Source organism: Macaca nemestrina, chromosome 6 (genome assembly GCF_043159975.1).
Source record: "Macaca nemestrina isolate mMacNem1 chromosome 6, mMacNem.hap1, whole genome shotgun sequence".
Taxonomy (NCBI): domain Eukaryota; kingdom Metazoa; phylum Chordata; class Mammalia; order Primates; family Cercopithecidae; genus Macaca; species Macaca nemestrina.
Genome location: NC_092130.1, coordinates 122,960,365 through 122,976,402, shown reverse-complemented (window position 1 = coordinate 122,976,402; position 16,038 = coordinate 122,960,365). Strand labels below are relative to the sequence as shown.

Here is a 16,038-nt window from a genome sequence, read left to right as displayed (position 1 = left end):
GGCAGGAGTAAATCTGAAAAGTCATGGTGACTTAAAGGAGAAGAGTCTGGTTTCCCTAGACAAGCAAAGAGTCAGTTTCCAATTGATTGTCATGAATAATGACACAAGTACCATTTGCAATCAGAGATCTTTGATATATAAAAGTGTCTTGATATATAAAAACAAAAATCTGTCTTTGGCATGAGACTGGCAGATAATTGTTTTATTTCTTATCTAGAGACCTTTCAAAACAAAACAGAATTCCTTCTTCTAAGATAGTTAAATGGATACCACATAAAATCAAAGAATCATTTTCGGTTTATGGTTATATTCATACATCTCTGCATTTTAAGGGAAATAAGGGTAAGAAAAAAATAAATAATGAGGTGAAAAAACATAGATCTGAACAAGCTAAGGTATGTGTGGTGTCATCAAAAGGGGCGTCACCTCAGAGGAGCCACAGGAGGCATTTGAAAACATAAATGAGATCTCAACGCGAGCCAGCTCAAACTTCTTCAAGGACTTTCTATCCTATGTCCTATTTAGGACATAACTGGCTGTGTCTCCACTCAAATCTCACCTTAAATTGTAATAATTCTCACATGTCAACGGCGGGGCCAGGTGGAGATAATTGAATCATGGAATCAGTTTCCCCTATACCGTTCTCCTCATAGTGAATAAGTCTTACCAGAGCTGATGGTTTTATAAAGGGGAGTTCCCCTGCACACGCTCTGTTGCCTGCCACCATGTAAGACGTAACTTTGCTCTTCATTTGCCTTCTGCCATGATTGTGGGGCCTCCCCAGTCACATGGAACTGTGAGTCAATTAAACTTCTTTTCTTTATAAATTACGCAGTCTCTGGTATGTCTTTATTAGCAACATGAAAACAGACTAATAAAATAATCCTAGCTTCTTGTTTATGATCGACAATCTCATACCCTTTCTTCCCTTAACCCAAATCCTGTCCCAGTGATCATCTGGAGCTTCAGATGTCCTCTCTATTTCTTGAGCAAGCTAAACTCACTTCCATTTTAGTTTTGTAGCACTTGCTGTTCCTTTTTTTTTTTTTTTTTTTTTTGGCAATGCTCTACCTCCAAATCTACCCAAGGGTCACTCCCTCACTTCTGCTGGTAGACGACCTCCTCAGGAACACCTTCCTCAATCCCTCTATTAGGAATAAAGACAAACTTACCTTACAATCACTCCCTAGACTTTTTTATGTTTCATTTTTCATAACACTATAGAAAATAGTTTCTAGCCCAAAATGGACTACAAATTATTTTTTAATACATGAATGTAACTAAGAAGTTTAAGAGTAAAATAAAATAATGTTATGAAGAGTGCTTAGTAGACTGCCGGGCACATAAGTTTTTTAAAAAATTATCTTCTCCTACTATTGGAACTCACTGTATCTATGTTTTACTGTAAGATTTCCAGCTTCTTCAGAGCAATTATCATACATTTTTGCTTACTACTCTATCCTTAGCACCTCATATAGTTCCTGACTCATAAGAAGTGTTCACTAAATCTTTTCCTTTGAATAGATTAAAGAAAGAATTTTATATGCTAGGCCACAGTTAAAATAGTTACTAATCAAGCCAATGGTGAAAATCTGAATAATACTCATAGTTCAATTCCCAAAGGCATGAAATTAAGCAAGCATTAAACTTCTCTCATTGAATTGTATTGCCAACTACATATAAAACTTGGCACCAAATGCAGCAGAAGCAGCAAAGATAAATAGCTATAGATGCAGCCCTACTAAATTCAAGATAGTGCTAAGAACAACATGCCTGCTATGAAAATGAGAGTACAGTTAGACAAAGTGTAATTGTAAATTTGAACAACTTGGAGAATACTGAAAGGAAAATGAAGCCAGCAAATATTGATCTCTAATGTAAATAAAGAAAAATGATTTACAGCTCATAGCTCACATTTAAGTAAGTTTAATTAAGTAAACCATTAATCATGGTTTAATTAAGACAAATCTACAGTTTTAATACTATTTGATTCAGTTATTATCATGTAGCAAGAAAAATAAAATCATGCCATTTTCACTACACTATTTTCAACATGAGGAGTATGTAACATGTTCACCGAAATTGTCTAAAAAATTGTTCAATAGCAAATTTTCAAATCACAAACAGATTCAAAAAGAAAATATTTTAAATTAAAAAATATAAAGATACAATGTAAGACACACAAATATAAGAAAAGAACCAGTATTTATTTTAGGGCACCAAGAATCTTCAGGCAGATATCATAACCTACTTAGAGCCAGAGAGAAGAATTTTAAAGAGTTTTTAGTATATTTTATTTTTGAAAGCTTGCCAGATCAGTGATAGCACAATAATGAATTCTAGCTTTCAAAATGCATATGCTGAACTCCTGAATTTGAAGCAAGCTAAATCTGCAAAATTATTCCATAAGCATGCCCCAAATTTTCCCTTCAACTACAATAAAAGCAAATAGTTTTGTGTTATTCTTATCAGTCTCTCTTTACCAATTGTGCAAAAGCTTCAAGAAGCCTTTACAGATGAATCATTTTCTCTAAAAAATGGGAATAATTCCTTATAAAATCAGGATTAATGAACTTTTTAACTGCTTTTATTAAATGTGCCTCTCAGTTTATTACGATAGTTCATTTTAAACTGATTATCTTTGAATTATCATATTAAGTTATATTAATTAGGTAAATATGACATAACTTATAAATGTGTTCTCTGGACCTAAATTGAAAAGCTTCTTTAATTGGCATTTCCTATAGGAATTGGCATTTTTCTACAGGAAAGCAGCTAAATTGCAGCACTCCACTCCCCATCATTCAAGTTTAATGATGAATTAAAGTCATTAATATAAAATATTCTTTAAAATAAATGAGGATTGCATGCTTTTGTTTCTACATATTTGTTTCATTTCTAGATGACTCTTAAATTTATTTAATATCATACTCCTGTAACCAATTCTACCAACAATACATTAGAAAATCTAGAAACAGAAACAAATTATTCTAGGGAGTGTTATCAGGCCCATGTTTTACACCAACTTTAAAGTGCAATCATATAATTCCTTTATCATGATGATCATAATCCTAGTGAGAGAGGCTGTGGTTGGGGGTTCTCCAACACTGCTTAGATGGGGAGAGGACATTTCCAGTTTCATGTACATGGAGGAGTCCACCAGTTAAAATACTTGAAGTCAAATATACCATTCTCATTTCATGATCTGAATTTTGCCAAGAATTTACTTTACTAAAACAAAGAGGAAAAATGTTTTCAAGGATAACTAATTTTTTACAGAACAAGTTAAGACAACTCCTGTAGACTCACACAAGGAACAAAACTCACGTGAGTAAAAATTAAAGATTTACAAATGTGTCAGCAAATGAAAATGACTGGCATGCCCTAAATAAGAGAACCACCTCTTAAACTGACATGTCTGATATGTGCAAAAGGAATAGAGCCCCCCAAGTAGGGAAAATAACAGATACTACTTCATTAACTGGCAATTTCTCTTTCACAGGGGTTTTTCTGACCTTGTAAATAGCAATACAAAAGAAACAGATTGGATAAAGAAAATGTGGTACATATACGCCATGGAATACTATGCCGCCATAAAAAGGAATGAGACGATATGTTTTGCAGGGACATAGATGAAGCTGGATGCCATCATCCTCAGAAAACTAAAAGGAACAGAAAACCAAACACCACATGTTCTCTCTCATACATGGGAGTTGAACAGTGATAACACATGGACACAGGGAGGGGAACAACACACACCGGGGCCTGTGGGAGGTCGAGGTCGAGGAGAGGGAGAGCATTAGGACAAATAACTAATGCATGCAGAACTTAAAACCTAGATGATGGGTTGATGGGTACAGCAAACTGCCATGGCACACATATACCTATGTAACAACACTGTATGTTCTGCACATGTATCCCAGAACTTAAAGTAAAATTTTTAAAAATAAATAAATAAATTTTGGGAAAAAAGAAACAGATTTATTATAAATGTTCTACACATTGGCATATATTTTGTGACTCATTAAGAAATTTGTATTGCCAGAATATTAAAATGCTTTATTGAAAGTTATGTTTGGGATGGGTTTACCACATTTGAGATGATGATATTTCTCAAAGAACTTTGCTCTAACTGAAGATAACAACAAAAAAAAAAACTCATGGAAATTAATTAACAATGATTTAAGTCTAAGAACTTTATCTACAAGAATTATTTTAGTAATGAAGTATAGCAAGTATATTAAATAAGAATGATGGGGTGTTGCAAATAAAATTCATCTCTAGAAAATAATTTACCAGTTTCCTTTCTCACAAAATCCTCCGTCTAGTCCCCTTTTAAACAGTCCTTGATTTCACTAAGAGTACATGAGTTATGGAAGAGAATTCCTCCCCATCCTCTTTTATGAACTGCATATTTGAACATTGGGTGGGAAGGCTGTCTTGTCTCAGAACACTTTGGTGTCATGGTATCTGTCACACTGCAACCTCTAATGAAAGTGAAGTTTGTCTCCATTGTGAGTTACAGTAATCATTTAGCTACTCCATACATGGCAAGCAAAAATAAATAAATAGATAAACAAACAAGGAAAATAATAAACTCTGATTTTGTGTGTGTGTGTGTGTGTGTGTAGATACAAACACACATTTTCACTCCCAAACTTTTTTGATACTCTAGCTTTAACAAGAATTTTTCAGCTATTTCCCTAGCATTAGAGGTTAAAAGATATTGAGCATACTGACATCTAAACTTTGGGCTGCCACTGAGGTTATTTTCAATTATGTATCAAGTGACAACAACAATGCTGTGCTGTGAATTAAGTAGCTTTGATTCTCTGTTAAGTGTGAATTCAAAGCTCGAATACGGATATAAACAGCCATGATAAAGATGGAATCCAACAGAGGTCCTGTCAATAACAGGATTTAAGTAGCTGAGTTTTCAACATGAACTCTCCTTTCATTCTATATAGCAAGTAGTGACTTTTATAATTAAGAATTAAATGTATTAACACCAGAAACTACAGGAAAATAAATTGAGATGTCAGCAATAACATTTATTATACTCCATAATTATGCATTTGTTTGATTAATTTTTATTCCCTGTCTGCATCACCAAAATATATATGCAAAGAGGGCACACATCTTGTCTTTCTTGTTCATCATGTATTTATAAGCAGTTAGAAGAAGAATGTCTAGCACAAGGTAAGCATTTGGTAAATGTATGATGGATTAAAATAGATTGAAGGATTAATTAATAAATTAATAGAAACAAATGTTTGAATGAATACTGGAATCAATTCTAGAATGGAGATTTAATTTTTAAAGCATAATTGAGATATGCTTTTTATTAATTTTTATTTATACTTAATAAATAATTCAATTTACTTACAATTGACACATAATTGTACATATTTATGGGGCATTGTGCTGTTTCAGCGCATCTATACATTGTATAATGATCATATCAGGGTATGATGTGAGTTGCATCTGTGTCCCCACCCAGGTCTCATGTTGAATTGTAACCCCCAGTGTTGGGGGAGGGAACTCCTGGGAGGTGACTGGATCATAATGGTGGATTTCCCCTTTGCTGTTGTGACAGTGAGTGAGTTCTCACAAGATCTCACTTGTGAGATTTGAAAGTGTATAGCGTTTGCCCCTTCTCTCTCTTTGTCCTGCTCCGACAGGTAAAGGTGTTCTTACTTCCCCTTCAGCCATGACCATAAGTTTCCTGAGGCCTCCCAGCCACGCTTGTTGTGCAGCCTGTGGAACTGTGAGTCAATTAAACCTCTTTTCTTCACAAATTACCCAGTCTCGGGTAGTTTTTATAGCAGTGTGAGAATGAACTAATACAGGTGATAACAGTCAAAATCTTCTCTTATAGTTATTTTGAAATATACACAGCATTGGTATTAGCTATAGTTACCCCACCGTGAAATAGAATATTAGAACTTATTCTTCCCGTTTAACAGTAACTTTGTACTCATTGCCAAACTTTCTCCATCCCTCCTACTCTCTATCTCCCCAGCCTCTGGTAACCTGTGAAATCAACTCTTCTAGAATCCACAGATGAGTGAGCTCATGGGCCGTTTGTCTTTCTGTGCCTGGCTTACATCGCTTAGTGTAATGCCCACAAGGTTCTTTTAACTTTTTATGCTTCTTAATTAATGACCAACTCCACACACTGATTTTTTAAAGTATTATAATCATAACACGTGTTCATTTGTAATTCATTTCTAGAGCAAAAAAAGAGAGATTTTACTATGAATAAAAGAGTAAAAACAATTAAAAGCAATTAAAACAAATACTCATTTCACATTAGCTGAAAAGTAAAAGCTAGAGAATGTTCATGTCAGAGATCAGGTGGCATGGGTAACCATATCTATTTCCTCAGGCCACCATAACAAAGTACCACAAACTACATGGCCTACAACAACAGAAATGGATTCTGTCATAGTTCTGGAGGCTAGAAATTCAAAATCAAGGTGTCAGCAGGGTAGTTCCCCTGGAAATTTGAGGGAGAATCTGTTCCATGCTTCTCTCCTAGCTTCTCGTGGCTGTCTACAGCTCTTGGTGTTACCTGGCTTGGAGCCTCGTGTGTGATTTCAATCTCTGCCTCTTTCTTCACATGGCCTCTGTGCCTCTGCGTCTCTGTGTCTCAAATCTTCTTCCCTTTCTCTTATAGAGACACCAGTCGTTAGATTTAGTGTCCACCCTAAATCCAGAATGATCTTATCTCAAAGTCCTTAACTTAATTACACCTACAAAGACTATTTCCAAATAAGGTCATATTCACAGAAACCAGGCTTAGGAATAGGACATATCTCTTTGAGAAACACAGTTCAACCTATGACAGTAACTTTCAGGTATTGGCCAATGGAAGCCAACACCAATACTTTCCAGAACTACACATTCAGTTTAAGTTCACCTTATTTCCCCATATTGGTCTCTGAATGGAGTGCTCTGACCCCTCTACATATAGGTTCAGAGGCACTTCAATCCCAGAATGATCTGGTTTGGCTCTTCCTTTTCTATTGAATTCCTGCCTATGAACTCCTCTTACATGGTCATCTGGAAAAATGACCACCTGCCTTCCCAGCCCCCAAATGTCACTTTCTGCCTGCAGCTAAACAGGTCCTATTCACTCTGGGTGTTCTACTACCTCCTTTACTGTCCTGTCTAAATCATGGCAGAGGACTGGACACTGAGCTTCACTCGCCTATGACTTTCTATTTAGTCTACCACCTCAGCCCGTGGCTCACCATGGACCACACATTTCATAGCAAGTATATACACCCTGTTTGCCCTGTGTTGTCAGGGGAAACCACCCTGTCTTGTATATTCAACTGTCCAGAAAGCAACATCCTACCCAGGAAGCCCTTATGGAGTGCCATGAGGAATTGGGGACCCCATAAACCTGGGAGTCAACCAGGAGGCTCCAAAAAAGGATCTGACCTTTTCTTTTCTTTCTTTCCTTTTTCTTTTCTTTTCTTTCCTTTGCTTTGCTTTTTGTTTGTTTTTTGAGATGGAATTTCACTTTGTCACCCAGGCTGGAGTGCAATGGTGCAATCTCGGCTCACTGCAGCCTCCACCTGCTAGGTTCAAGTGATTCTCCTGCCTCAGCCTCCTGAGTAGCTGGGATTACAGGCACCCACCATACACCCAGCTAATGTTTGTATTTTTAGTAGAAACAGGGTTTCACCATGTTGGCCAGGTTGGTCTCGAACTCCTGACCTTATGATCCACCCGTTTCAGCCTCCCAAAGTGCTGGAATTACAGGCGTGAGTCACTACACCTGGCTGGATCTGAATTTTTCTAATGTTTTCCTAGAACTATCCTGCCTTCTGTCCAGTAATTCTCACTAGTAATTTTACTGCTTTTTCCCCATGAACATTGCAGTGGGATAATATCACATTTTCCCCAAAATGCAGTTAGCATCATTTTATTTCAAGTTTAAAATATATAATATTGCTGACCCTGTAGAACTTTTAGGACAATAAAAGTTGTTCTAACATACAGTTCTTGGAGTTTTGTGAGAAATAGTTTTTCTTTTTATATGCACCATGTTTTTCCGGGTATTACACTGAACCAGAGAAAGACCTGGCTTTCCATCCCAAGAAAAACACTAACCTGCTGTGTGAGCTCAAACTATTGGGAATTTAGTTTCCTCCATCCAAATAAGCCAGCACAGGTCTTAAATTCATCTGCTAAAAAGGTACAGTTATAATCATTAGAGAGAGCCTAATATTACAAAAAGAAAATAGAATTGCAATAGAAATCTGCTACCTCTAGAAAGTAGTAGACATTAGTGATTGCATGTTGACACCTAATGCTGTAACACACACTATGTCACCAAATTGAAACAAGGGCCTCTGTGAAACAGAGATCACAAATGCTGATAGTCTGTCACACCTCTAAAATTAATAATTTCATACCAAATCTTAATTTCCAGCTTCTCTTGAAAAATTAGAAACTCTGCAGCACTAATCATGTGTGCCCACAAGGCATTAAACAACTGGTGTTAAATTGCTGGCCCACTTGAGATAGGGCATGGGGTTTCCATTTTGCCACAGGCCTCAACATTCCCCCTTATTTCCCTGAGCTGAGGTTACAAATCAGTGATTATGCCTGTGCTGTTTTTCCTATACCAGGCCTGTTTCAGGCACTTACAACACAAACCTTTCCTCTAGAAGAATTGGAATTTGCAACTTATGGTGCAGCATATCCTTAGACTTCCTCTAAACAAAAGTATGTTTGTATTGGTTGGCAGGCATTTTCTGTGGAAAAAAAAAAGGGGGGGTCTTTTGAAAAGTAGGCTTCTAAAGGCAGAAAATACCTTGATTGTGAGCCTCTGCTCTATTCACTAGCGATTGAATTGTGGATTTACTAGGTGTCAGGAACTGCGTAACTCTAGAATTCTAGAACGAAGACCTCAATAGTGCTCCGGAAAGGACAATGCAGCTGTGGGGAATAGTAAGCACTCAGTTTTTCTTGCTTTCTTTTTCTTTTTTTTTTTTTTACATTTATAAACCTTTATCGGATTTAGATACTTAAAAAATAATACCTGCAAGTTGTAACACATTTTAACAACACAGAAACTTATAAAACAATCACAAAATAAACATAGAAGCCCTTTTTTTCCCCTCAATCTCACTCCTTTCTTACAGTGCTTCCTCTCTACCCTGAGCTTTTCCCATTTTTTTTGTGCAAGACTGTCACAATTGTAGAAAGATCTCTAAACTGCTTTGGAAATACATTTTGCGATATATACTTACCTTTGTATGAATTTGAGATTAGCTATCTTCTTCCATTTTGTAGAAGATGAAGATCATGTCTTTTGGGCATCTTTTATATAAGAGCCCATTTAGGTTTTTGCAGACTTGAAAGATCAGGTAGGATCGACTGATCTGTTTGCAATGCAATACCTCAAGCTGACCAAGGATAAAATCTCATAGAAGAAAAGCAAATTAAATCAATTTTCATCTGTTCCTTAGCTAAATACTGCTAATAGCAGGCTTTTCATACTTCTTCAACTCCCTCAGCTGCTTTTGAGATTTTTCCATTTCAGGACAGAAGAAAAATGAAACCGAACCTAAAATCATAACTCAAAATGAAGCTCATTCCCCTCTCCCGCATGAGAAAAATAAAACGGGGGAAGGAGGGAGAAACAATAAATATGCAACATGCTGGGATAACTGGATGCTATTATAATCAGTGTTTTAAGAACTTATCAAGATATCATCAAAGCAATGCATTTCCTCTCCTTTTATGTGAACATTAATAGATATGTAATATGGTATAAACATTGTATACGTTATATAGCTTTCCAGACAGCAGCAACAGTTCGAATCACAAAGTTTGCTTGCACGGGCAACTTGTATGATGAAGTAAGACAACTTGTATGATGTCTAAATATACTACTTTACTGATTGAGTAGCCTGTTCTTCAACTGATGGAGAGAATATTAGTTTTATAACCTGATAGCAACTTAGGTCAAAAAATTGAGAGTTTTTAAACCACTGAAATGGTCTCTGACTTTATCAATATCCCTTTAACCTTTGCTGGGAAAGCTATATGATTCATCACAATCTATAGAGTATCCATTAGAGTCAGCCTTCACCTTGAGACTTCTCCTGGAAAGTATCTGACTTTCTCTCCTATTAATTCTAAACAAACTTTGCTGATAAGAGGGATTACAAAGATGACCACTATTTGTCATGGGAATCAAAAATTGCATCTTGGTCTGCAAATTCCTGAATCAAACATCAGCTGTTTCCAATAGCCATCCATTGATCAAGTAATTACTATGCTAATTCTAATTACTTCGTGTGTCAAACTCCAAATACAAAATATATATTCAGCCTTAGTATTCTTTTTAAGTAAACAAAGATCAAACTCTAATGTGTGGAACTCCTTGGAGATGAAATCTGCAATTTTTAAAAACATCAAAAAATAAGATGGATTGTTGTATGACCAGAGGGATGATGTGTGTATATATATTTGCATATATATATATGCAAATATAGCAAAAGCTTAATTGCAGAATATAGGATGTGGGTAAATGGATTTTCATTGTACAATTCTTTCAGCTTTTCAGTAAACAACAGAGATAGACTAGTTATCTCTACTGAAATATCTTTGCTATTTACTCTGAAATCTAGGAACTTTTCAGGACATAAGAAATACAGTTATGAGGTTAGAGCGCTGACCTCTAAAAGCTGCCTCTGTTATGAAATATGAAGATTTATACTGAAACACAATAAAAATGTAATTCATTAAACTTGAGAAAATAAAATTATCTTAACTTTAATTACTTCTTTATTAAATGCACAGTAGAAGTAAAACAATTAACTTTTCATCATGTTGTTTCTTTTTAATTTTTTTTCTTCCAACTTCTATTTTAGGTTCAGGGGGTACATGTGCAGGTTTGCTGCATGGGTAAATTGCACGTCACTGATTTTGGCTCACAAATTATTTCATCAACCAGGTATTAAACATAGTACTAAATATATGGGTTTTTTTATAGTCCTCACCCTCTTCCACCCTCCACCTTCAAGTAGACTCTAGTGTCTATTGTTCCCTTCTTTGTGTCCATGTGTACTCAATATTTAGCTCCCACTTGTAAATAAGAACCTGTGACATTTGGTTTTCTGATCTTGTGTTAATTTGCTTAGGATAATGGTGTCCACCTCCATCCATGCTGCGGCAAAGGACATGGTTTTGTTCTTTTTAATGACTGCATAGTATTCCATGGTGCGTATGTGCCATAAAATCTTTATCAAATGCACTATTGGTGGGCATCTAGGTTGATTCCGCGTCTTTGCTATTGAGAGAAGTGCCATGAGGAATGTATGCATGCATGTGTCTTTCTGGTAGAATGATTTATGTTCCTTTGTGTATATACGCAATAATGAGATTTCTGGGGCAGATGGAGTTCTGTTTTTAGCTCTTTGAGAAATCTCCAGATGGCTTTCCACAATGAACTAATGAACTAGTTTACATTCTAACCAATTTACAAGTGTTCTCTTTACTTAGAAACCCTGCCAGCATCTGTTATTTTTTTTAGTCATTCTCACTGGTATGAGATGGTATCTCATTGTGATTTTGATTTGCATTTCTCTAAAGATTAGTGAAGTTGAGCACTTTTTCATTTGCTTATTGGCTGAATGTATGTCTTTAAGAAGTATTTGTTCACATCCTTTGCTCAGTTTTTAATGGGGTGGCTTGCTTTTTGTTTGTTCATTTGTTTAAATTCCTTACAGATTCTGGATATTAGACCTTTGATGCATACCTTGTGAATATTTTCCCCCATTCTGTAGGTTGTCTGTTTATACTGTTGATAGTTTCTTTTGATGTGCAGAGGCTCTTTGGTTTAATTAGGTCTCACTTATAAATTTTTGTTTTTGTTACAGTTGCTTTTGGAGTGTTCATCAGGAAATCTTTGCCAGGGCCTATTTCCAGAATGGTATCTCTTAGGTATTCTTCTAGAGTTTTTTATAGTTTCAGGCCTTACATTTAAGTCTTTAATCCCTCTTGAGTTGATTTTTGTAAATGGTAAAAGGAAGGACTCCAGTTTTAACCTTCTGCATATTGCTAATCAGTTATCACAGCACAATTTATTGACTAAAGACACATTTCCCCATTGCTTGTTATTTTCAACTTTGTCACAGATCAGATGCTTGTAGGAGTGCAGCTTCATGTCTGGGTTCCAGAACTGTTCCATTGGTCTATGTGTCTGGTTTTGTACCAGTACCACACTGTTTTGGTTCCTGTAGCCTTGTAGTATACTTTGAAGTCGAGTAGTGTAATGCCTCCAGCTTTGTTCTTCTTGCTTAGGATTTCTTTAGTTATTCGGGCTCTTTATTGGTTCTGTAAGAATTGTGGAATAGTTTTTTCTAATTCTGTGAAGAATGTCATGGGTAGTTTGATAGAAATAGCATTGAATCTGTAAATCACTTTGGGCAGTATGGCCATTTTAAAAACATTCCTTCTTCCTATCCATGAACATGGAATGTTTTTCCATTTGTTTGTGTAGTCTCTGATGTCTTTCAACAGTGTTTTGTGATTTCCATTGTAGATATCTTTCACCTCCCTGGTTAGCTGTATTCCTAGGTATTGTATTGTATTTTATTTTATTTTATTTTGTTTTGTTTTGTTTTGTTTTATTTTTTGTGGCCATTGAGAATAGGATTGTATTCTTGATTTGCCTCTCAGTTTAGATGTTGTTGGTGTATAAAAACGTTACTGATTTTTGTACAGTGATTTTGTATCCTGAAACTTTGTTTAAGATAGTTATCAGATCTAAGAGCATTGGGGCAGGGACTATTCGGCTTCCTAGGTATAGGATCATATTATCTGCAAACAGAGATAATTTGACTTCCTCTCTTGCTGTCTTCCCATTTGAGTGCCTGGTATTTTATTTCTCTTTCCTGCATGATTTCTCTGGCTAGGACTTCCAGAACTATGTTGGATAGGAGTGTTGAGAGTGGGCATCCTTATCTTTTTCTTGTTCTCAAGGGGAGTTCTTTCAGCTTTTGTCCATTCAGTATAATGTTGGCTGTGGGTTTGTCATAGCTAGCTCTTATTATTTGGAGATATGTTCCTTTGATACCCAGTTTGCTAAGAATTTTCAACATGAGGAATGTTGAAGTTTATTGAAAGCCTTTTTTGCATCTGTTTATATGATCATGTAATTTCTGTTCTTAGCTCTGTTTATGTAATGAATCACATTTATTGATTTGCCTATGTTGAACGAACCTTGCATCCCAGAAATAAAGCCTACGTGATCATGATGGATTAGCGTTTTGATGTGCTGCTGGATTTGGTTTGCTAGGATTTTCTTGAGGATTTTTGCATCTATGTTAATCAGGTATATTGGCCTAGAGATTTTTTGTTTGTTGTGTCTCTGCCAAGTTATGGTATTAGAATGATGCTGGCTTCATAGAATAAATTAGGAAGGAGTGCTCCTTCTTCAATATTTTGGAATAGTTTCAGAAGGATTGGTACCAGTTCTTTATATATTTGGTAGAATTCAGCTGTGAATCTGTCTGGTCTGGGGTCCAGGACTTTTTCTGGTTGCTAAGCTTTTTATTACTGATTAAATTTCAGAACTCATTAATTTTAGAACCAAGGTTTCTATTTCTTCTTGATTCAATCTTGAGAGGGTGTACATTTCCAGGGATTTGTCCATTTCTCCTAGGTTTTCTAGTTTGCGTGCACAGAGGTGTCTGTAATAGTCTCACAAGATTGCTTTTATTTTAATTTCTTTGGGGTCAGTGGTAATGTTCTCTGTGTCATTTCTCATTGTGTTTATTTGGATCTTCTCTCTTTTTTATTAGTCTAGTAGTGGTCTATGAATCTTATTTATCCTTTCAAAGAATTAACCTTTTGTTTCATTGCTCTTTTGTATGGTTTTTTTGTTTGTGTGTGTGTGTGTGTTTGAAACGGAGTTTCACTCTTGTTGCCTGGGTTAGAGTGCAATGGCGCGATCTCAGCTCAACATAACCTCCGCCTCCCGAGTTCAAACAATTCTCCTACCTCAGCTTCCCAAGTAGCTGGGATTACAGGCATGTGCCACCATGCCCGGCTAATTTTTGTATTTTTAGTACAGACAAGGTTTCTCTGTGTTAGTCAGGCTGGTCTTGAACTCCTGATCTCAGTTGATTCGCCCGCCTCGGCCTCCCAAAGTGCTGAGATGACAGGGATGAGCCACCGCCTGGCCGCTGTTTTGTATGGTTTTTGACATCTCTATTTCATTCTGTTTTGATTTTGGTTATTTGTTGTCTTCTGCTAGCTTTGGGCTGCTTTGCTCTTGTTTTTCTAGCTCCTCTAGGTGTGATGTTACTTTGAGATCTTTCTAACTTTTTGATGTGTACATTTAGCATTATAATCTTTCCTTGTATTAATTACATTGCTTTAGCTGTGTGCCAGACATTGGTATTTTGTATCTTTCATTAGCCTCAAATAGTTTCTTGATTTCTTCCTTCATTTCATTGTTTATCCAAAGCCATTCAAGACTAGATAGTCTAATATCCATGTAATTGTATGGTTGGATTTGAGAGATCTTCTTGGTATTGATTTCTATTTTTATTGTGCTGTTACCTGAGACTGTGGTTGATATAATTTTTATTTTTATTTTTATTTTTCAATTTATTGAGAATTGCCTTATGGCCAAGCTTGTGGTTGATTTTAGAGTATGTGTCATATGCACATGAGAAGAATGTATATTCTATTGTTGGGTGGAGTGTCTCACACATGTCTGTTGGGTCCATTTGGTCAAGTGTCAAGTTAAGATCCCAAATATCTTCGTTACTTTTCTGCTTGGATAATCTATCTAATACTATCAGTGGGATGTTGAAGTCTGTCACTATCATTGTGTGGTTATCTAAATCTCTTTATAAGTCTCTAAGAGCTTGTTTTATGAATCTGGGTGCTCCAGTGTTGGATGCAAATATGTTTAGAATAGTTAAGTCTTCTTGTTGAATTGAACATCATGATGTAATGCCCATGTCCTTTTTGATTGTTGTTTAGAGGAAAAAAAAAGGTGCAGCTGACTGTCAGTACTTATTTAATTTTACACAAACATGCTCTTTGAGGCTGAAGCAAATCTGACTGATTTTCAATGTGAAAATAAAATATAAAACTGTTCTTGGAGTTATTTCTAAACAGAACTTACATCAGAATTGTCTTTTTCAAAAAAAATAAGATTCATCCAATGAATCTTGGGCCAACCACTGTTCAAGAACAATATTTACATCACACGTAGAAATGCTATATTTTCTAAGATTTGACATTTTCAGTGATCAAGAATTTCTATATTTTATAAATGGGAAATACCGCTGCTAAAAACAGAATGCTATAAATAGAATGATGTCTTTTTGTTTCCAAAGTTGATATACTAGAGTGATGTGAAATAATAATACAAATAAGTTATTTCATGGCAAAATTACTCAGGGTAAACACTGAAGCCACAAGTGCCACCAGCATGTGTTCTCAGTGCAAATAGGAAAAGGGTTAAAGTCTATTTTGTCTGAAATAAGAATAGCACCACCTGCTTTATTTTTTTGTTTTGTTTTCTTTTTTTTCTTTTTAAATAGGTCTTCTACATCACTTTATTTTGAGCCTTTTGGTGTCATTGCACATGAGCTAGGTCTCGTAAAGACACCATACATTTTGGTCTTGCTTCTTTATCCAATTTGCAACACTATGCCTTTTAAAGTGGGGCATTTAGCCCATGTACATTCAAGATTAATATTTATATGTGTGACTCTGATCCTGTCATTGTGTTGTTAGCTGGTTGTTATGTAGATTTGATTGTATAGTTGCTTTATTGTGTCAATGGTCTATGTTCTTAAGTGCGTTTTTGTGGTGGCTGGTACTGGTCTTTTGTTCCCATGTTTAGTACAACCTTAAGGACCACGTATAAGGTAGATCTGGTGGTTAAAAAAAATTCCCTTAGCATTTGCTTATCTGAAAAAAAAAATATTTCTCCTTTGCTCATGAAGCTTAGTTTGGCTAGATATGAAATTCTTGATTGGAATTTCT

At 35.7% G+C, this 16,038-nt stretch overlaps 1 long non-coding RNA gene across 1 annotated transcript in view; it reads left to right on the top strand.

Moving 5' to 3' along the window:
• Positions 1-5,645: 5,645 nt before the first annotated feature.
• Positions 5,646-16,038, top strand: part of LOC139363615 (uncharacterized) — a 49,822-nt gene continuing 39,429 nt past the window's right edge. Inside the window, exon 1 of the long non-coding RNA XR_011624294.1 lies at positions 5,646-5,767. This is a non-coding gene — a long non-coding RNA (uncharacterized lncRNA). The remainder of the gene's footprint in view (positions 5,768-16,038) is intronic.